The sequence below is a fragment of the Canis lupus genome, chromosome 10 (genome assembly GCF_048164855.1).
Source record: "Canis lupus baileyi chromosome 10, mCanLup2.hap1, whole genome shotgun sequence".
Lineage (NCBI taxonomy): Eukaryota > Metazoa > Chordata > Mammalia > Carnivora > Canidae > Canis > Canis lupus.
The window spans coordinates 16,459,088-16,466,004 of record NC_132847.1 but is presented as its reverse complement, the minus strand read 5'-3'; the positions used below and the strand labels follow the sequence as shown (position 1 = coordinate 16,466,004).

Genomic DNA, 6,917 nt, shown 5'->3' with positions numbered 1-6,917 from the left:
ACCATGTGGTGGACCTGAGAAGATGGACCTGAGACACTTTGACCCCCTCCTGACATGACTGATCTTGTCAAACTTATCTTCACATCCCATGCCCCCTCAAGGACTTCTTTCAGGTTAGTCACCTATGGCCAAACTTTTGTGGGCTGCTGCTGCTCACTCAGGATTGCCCAAAGATGCTTCCTTTCTTCTCTGCACAAGGAAAATGGCTCTCAGGTCCTTAAATGGACAAATCCCAATTGTTGACATAGTCTTATTTCTAGATGGCACTTTCATCTTATGAAAATCTCACTAAAATACACATAGTATTACCTTTCATTCTTGTCCAATAGTTCTTTCTTAACAAGAAAAGTAAAGGACTTTTAAATATTGTTGGGATTTTTATTCTAACATACTCCAGCCCTGTGCTTTTGTGTAAGCCTTTATCTTCTGACACATCAGAAGCAATGTGCACCACTGAGTTTTCTGTATATAGTTTGCATTTATCTACTGGAAATTTCTTTGGAAACTCTTATGAGTGAAACTCTTTATGAGTGAAAAACTCACCCCACCTTGCATTGTTAATACCTACCCTCAACAGAGAATTAGCTAGCACTCCATGTCCCTAGCCCATCTCCAAAGCCTCATTGGGTTTATTGGCAGGTAAAATGGTTTGCATATCTTAGGATGTGGAAGAAATGGCTGATTTCCCTGTCAACTGTGTTACCGTGTCCTTTCTTCATTTTCTGGTTCATTGCTCACTGCCTGCCTTGTTGCCTTCCAATTGGGCTCAGGAGTATCAAGATAACCAGTTATTTCAGTGGTCTCCTATCATTGGATATGCCACATTTCTGCCAAAATGCTGCATGCTCTTTATATTCCTGGCCATTGCATCTCTGGTTGGGAGTTGATTTACACTTTTTGGCTAAGTATGTTTACTGAGGAGACCTAAAATGTTTTATGTCCAAACCTCCATATCTGAGTAGTAATAGTAAAACCTCACAGCTGCCAAATAACTACATTGAAAGAACCAGGCTCAAAACATCTCTGTCACAATAATGTGATTCTCAGGCAAAAATCCAGGCAGATGTGAATCAAAGATTTCCAGAAAAAACACAATGGCAGTATAAATTGAGTAGAGGGCACACAAATAGAGAAATATTAGAAAATAAAATCAGAAGGATTTTTACTGGATAGGAATAGTGAGTTAAAAGGTTCACCTTTTTAAAAAAGGGTATGTTTTTATTATTGTACCCTCAGTGATAAGGTATAAATTAGTATAATTACTAAAGAAGTGGAACACAAGTGTTGAATAAGTATGTGTCAGATGAGTGAAAATGCCCTGTTGTTAGTTGTAGACCACAGCCATGTGTAGGTAGCAGTGATAGCCAAATTAAAATGCTTCTATCTCTGTAAGTTATCTAAATAACTCATTAAAATTATTATTGAGAGCATAGATGTTTGGAAATTGTTTTAAATATACCTGAAAACAGATGGACTCAGCAGTGGTGAGGTCAGAGGTCACATAGAAGCACACATGTTGTGACATTTTATTAGGCAGAGTAATTTAGATGTCATAGAATTGGCTTCTAAACATCCCTGGTGCTCTCTCAGCCTTTACACTATTGATGTAATATGAACAAGATTAACAGCCTTAAAAAAAAATCTCCTTTCTATGAACATATGAAATCAATAGACCAAGACAAGTGAATCATCTTTGATTTGGGCTTTAAGTTCACATTTCCTCTTTTGAAATTCTATAGACCTGCTTAGCTAAATCCCTGCACAAAGAAAGGCAATTTAAAACTATCAAAGGGTCCAAAGCATCTGCCTTCCTTGGGAAAAATTCTCAGTGGCCTATCTGGGAAGTAACACTTGTTTAGGTGCTGGAGTGACATGGTCGTGCTTATGCCTGCTTACTTTTCTCTGAATCTCTCTTTGCTGATCCTTCTGCCTACTGACAATTATGTATTTATTTATGCTCACTCATTATGATTCAAATGTGGAAAAAGGTTAACCTAGCAGTAAGTCAGACAAAGGTGGCGAGAAGTGCAGTGAGCCTTCTCTCAAGCCCATTCTTTTTGTTCAACTTCTATAAATACTGCAAAATTCAGAAACCTCCTTTAAAACTGCCTGCATTCTCCAAAAGTCTCTAATCCATTTGGCACTCCTCTATTTGAAAATAAATTCAAGTGGGAAACTGGATGATGTAATGTGGCAAAATCATAAAATTCTGTGCAAGCCCTCTTCTAATTGTTTGGGATAGATGCGTAAACAAAACATTTAAAGATCCCTGCCTTTATGTAGTTTCCATTCTAGTGAAGGGTTATTATCTAGTTATTATCAGTGATTACCTAGGGATTATTATCTTGTTATTATCAGTAATAATAACACATGAACATAACACATGAACCTCACTGTGGAGTTAGTTCACAAGACCACCCTCACCTCTGACACCAATTGCAATTTGAGAGAGCAAGATACTCTTATATTTGATAAATCCATAGAAAAGCTCATAGAACTCGCTGAAAGCTATTATACTCCTGATTATGGTTCATTACAGATTTAAATCATCCAAGGAGGGTCCCTGGATGGCTCAGTTGATTAAGCGTCTGTCTTCTGCTCAGGTTATGATCCAAGGGTCCTGGGATGGAGTCCTCCATTGGGCTCCCTGCTCAGTGGGAAATCTCCTTCTCCTCCTCCCTCTGCCATTCCCCCCACTTGCCCTCTCTCTTTGTCTCAAATAAGTAAATAAAATCTTGAAAAAAAAATCAGCCAAGGGAAGATGATGCATGGGACAGAGTCCAGGAGGGTTCTATATATGGACCTTCCAGTTACCTCTTCCAGTGTAGTCATGGACAGGGTTAACTACTGGCAATGATCTCTAGTAATAAGCACAGAGTATTGCCAATGAGAGAAGCTCATTTGAGACTTGCTGTCCAGAGTCTTTAAGGGAGTCCCATCACATAGACATGGTCAACGGCCCACAAGACTCACCTCAGTTTCTAGGCCATATAGAGATTGAGCTGGTACTGTGTGACTCAAAGTCCCCACTATAAATCACACTATTAGACTTTCTGGCATGGGTTGAGTTAACACAGACACTTACTAGGTAGGAAGCTCCAAGGGCTTAGAGATTATTTCCCAGGAACTTAGGGCACAGACTGGATCTCTCTTTGGGTGAGGATAAATTCTTTAGTATATAATAATATGTAGGTAAATTGTATTGAGTATTGAATGTTAAAAGATAAGAGATGCTAGGGAAATTTTTTTTCAAAAATAGAGCAAGGTCATGGGGATTGGAGTGTCTGTGTAAAGAGTGGAGGGCAAGGTCAGTTTGCCTTTTTGAATGTAGTGTTTGGGTTAAGGCTAATTGAAAAGGTAACATTTGAGTGAAGAGTTGGAACAGATGATTTTTAAGATAATGAAATGAAGATCCAGAAAGGGACATGGCTTACCTACGACCAACTGAGATCTACTGTCTGTTACATGGAATTGAACAAAGATTTTGTCTAGCAGAGTATTGCATATGCTTCTGACTTGCATGGTAATGGGTCTGTTTTTACTTCTAATCAAGGAGGTTTTGACACAGTAGCATTGCAGAAACATCAGTAATGGGAGTTGACAGGATCAGAAGCTGTTTTAAGAGAAATCAAAGTTCTAAAATCAAGAGGAAAACAAGGTAAGAAGCAGAAGGAGCAGAAAGGCATCAAGCATTGGAGTATAGCCTGGATTACTGCAGACAGTGTCATACCATCCATGTCGGGATGCATCCACACCTATTAGGCTCCAATGCCTACCTGTGAGGATAATCCTAATCATTAACTGCTTTACTAGAACATCCTAATCTTCCCCTATCTTTTGACAAACTCATATCCTTCTCACAAGACCCAGTTCACACATCATCTCTGGTTATTCCCTCTTCCATTCTTCCTTAGCACTTTGAACTCACTTCTATAGCATTTAGACCATTGCACTATGGTCCTGTGAAAGTTTTGTCAATGGTTAAACTGTGAGCTTATAATTAGTAAGAACCATAGTTTATTTGTATTTGTATCCTTAGTACCTGTATGTATGAAGTGAATCAATAAGTGAATTCTTGAATCCATGAAGGGCCTCATAGTGATTGTTATTTCTGTTATATTCTCCAGGAAACAAAATTCAGTGATAGAACACTACTTGGTGTATCTATCAGAGTAGAGGTGACATACATCTGGCAAGAAAAGGCAGAGCGGAGTAAACTTGGAAAGCTAACAAGCACTGTGGCCACTGGTCTGTAGCTGATTTCTTATTAACAGCTCTAGCAATAATACTGGATTTGTATTATAAAAATGGAATATTTATACATAATTTTGGACTGGATTTTTATGGGAGTTCTCTTCTATAGTCTTTTAAGATTAAACAATCATTTTTATGCAATGAATCATTTATATATTTGTATAACTTTTTTTTTCTGTAAACCAGGCATTCTGTTAGGTGCTACAGATACAAAAATGAACGAGACATAACACCAGTCTTTTGAAAAGCATAGTTTAGTCTTAGATTTTAAGGGAACAATAACGAAGTCAATCACAATATATAATATAAAGTGGGGCAAGAGTAGAACTGTAGGTTAAGTGTAATTTCATTCTCTTTTTTTTAGTAATGCCTATCAGACAGTCACATCTAGCCACATGCAAAAGCAGTAGCTCTGATGCCTAGAAGAGAAGCATTTTAATCTTTCTAATCTGGCTCTTTTCTTCCAGTTAAATTCAATTGAACTAATTTGGGCTTGAATTGTGGCCCCTTTTTTTTCCAGTTGTGATTGTGGACAAGTGTTCTGAGCCTTATTTGCCCAATTTATGAAATAAAGATAATGTGTCTACCTCAAATAAAGGTAAGGAAGAATAATTTTGAAAACATATATGTAAATCTCCTAGAATAAATCTAACAGACTCCAAACTAAGTACTATTTATTATACTTCATGTTATCTATAATGTCAAAATGTTAAAATTTAGAAATTGCAGAGTGATTGTGAAAAATATATTTCATCTTTTAAAATATATTTCATTTTTAAAATACCCAAATTTCCCAAGTTTCTACTCTATAAGAAAAGTGGCTGTTCTTTGAGTGAGTAGGAATATCAGGGTTCTTGTATTAAAAGTAAATACAGTTATATAATCCTGTGTTTAAAAGAACCCCTTTCTATTACTGTATTGCCATGGTTCTGACAATATGGAAAATAAGATTTTTGCTTTTCTGTCATCAGAATATTGTGCAAGGAGATGTTACTTACAAGTAATGCTTTATACCTTTCAGAGATCAGATGTCTATATAAACTTATCATATTTCACCTATTTAATTAGAGTACAAAGGTCTTGCTGTATAATTGAATTTATTTTAAAAAGTAGTCCTGCTTCATTTATGAACTAAAAGAAAACAGATACATCAGTTTTGTAGAGGTCAAAGAAAAAAAATGCCACATTAATGGAGATAGCTCAGTGAAAGCATATTTTAAATCCTCCATAACATGCATTTTACTGTTGGTACAGTTTACACAAGCAATATATCCTTAAAGGGAACTATATATGCATCCTATATTAAAACATTCAAAAAGCCTGGTTTTATGAAAAGTTTCTGTCATTGGTTTTTTAACCTAGTGAAATCCCAAGAATATTGGCTTTCCCAAGCCCAAGTTCCCATAATTATATAGTTATATAATATACTTTTCCATATTTATATATTCATTTTTGCAAGTAGAATAATATAATTTATATTTTAAATCAAATTAAATATTGCCTTAAAAGATACTGTGTTCTCTAATGCCAAAAAATCAAACATTGAATTCAATTAAGCAGACCCATTGTTTCAAGAATAGATACAATTTATTTGGAAGCCTTCCAAATAAATTTATTATTTTTGTTAAAATGTTCTAGCTGTACTTTTTATGAGTGCTAAAATACAATTCTGATGTTCACTGAGCTTAGTGGCATATGTCGTGACTAGTATTGTTTTTCAATGTGTGTTGCATAACATAAAGCTCTAGTTGATCCTTGCGTGCAGTGTGGTTTGTCTCTTTTGAGCTCACAGGCAACAATAACCTCTCATCATGATTACAGTCTCTTGCAGAAAGATGGGCCTAATCCCGGTGCTCCATCAACTCAGTAATCTATTCCAATCAGTAGGTGATGGATTTGACAAGGCATCTCTAGCCAAGTGAGACACACTCAAGCAGGTCAAGCAACTTAGCGGTCTGCTGCAAAACCTTGGAGAAAATCCTTGTGTTACATAAAAAATTATACATGCTAAAATCACTTCTGGTTTCTGTTGATAGAGAACAGATAGAAAAAAAATGTCCAGATCTATGGTTCAAAATACTCCTGTTATTCTTGTCATTGGACACATTCATTCAACTTTAAAAATTAGATAACCCCCCCAAAAAATTATAGATGAATAACTTTGTATTATATTGATAACAATAGCAATAGTTCAAGATTATTGAATAAGCTTAATGTTTCAATGTATGAGGTTTGCTTAAGATTTTGTATTTTTCTTACAAATCCCTGACTTCTGAAGATCATGAATCAGTTCTTAGAATTCAATTTTGAAAGGCATAAATAAATAAATAAATAAATAAATAAATAAATAAATAAAGATACAATTTAATGTAAGATAGCAGGCATCATCTTTCTTCATATATTAAATGTAATAACAAGAAAAGAGTCATTTAGAAAAGAAATCATGGTAGACTTGAGATCTCACTCTTGCATAGTCATTTCCAATTCTGGAGTCTGAGAAGCATGGAAAGTAGCCCTTCTATGTAACATTTCACACTTGACATTTCATTTGAACTAGAGAATACTAGTCCCACTTACGTAATTTTTTTCCTTTTTATATTAGCACTTAGAAGACAAGAAAAGTATTTAGAAAACTCTAGTCTCTCAATATATATTTATTGCTG

General features: G+C 35.5%; 1 long non-coding RNA gene across 1 annotated transcript; it reads left to right on the top strand.

Moving 5' to 3' along the window:
• The first annotated feature begins 3,433 nt into the window (after positions 1-3,433).
• On the top strand, positions 3,434-6,349 carry LOC140640872 (uncharacterized). The gene is made up of 3 exons (XR_012037474.1): positions 3,434-4,248; positions 4,775-4,852; positions 6,076-6,349. It is a non-coding gene; the product is annotated as an uncharacterized lncRNA (long non-coding RNA).
• The last annotated feature ends 568 nt before the right edge of the window (positions 6,350-6,917 follow it).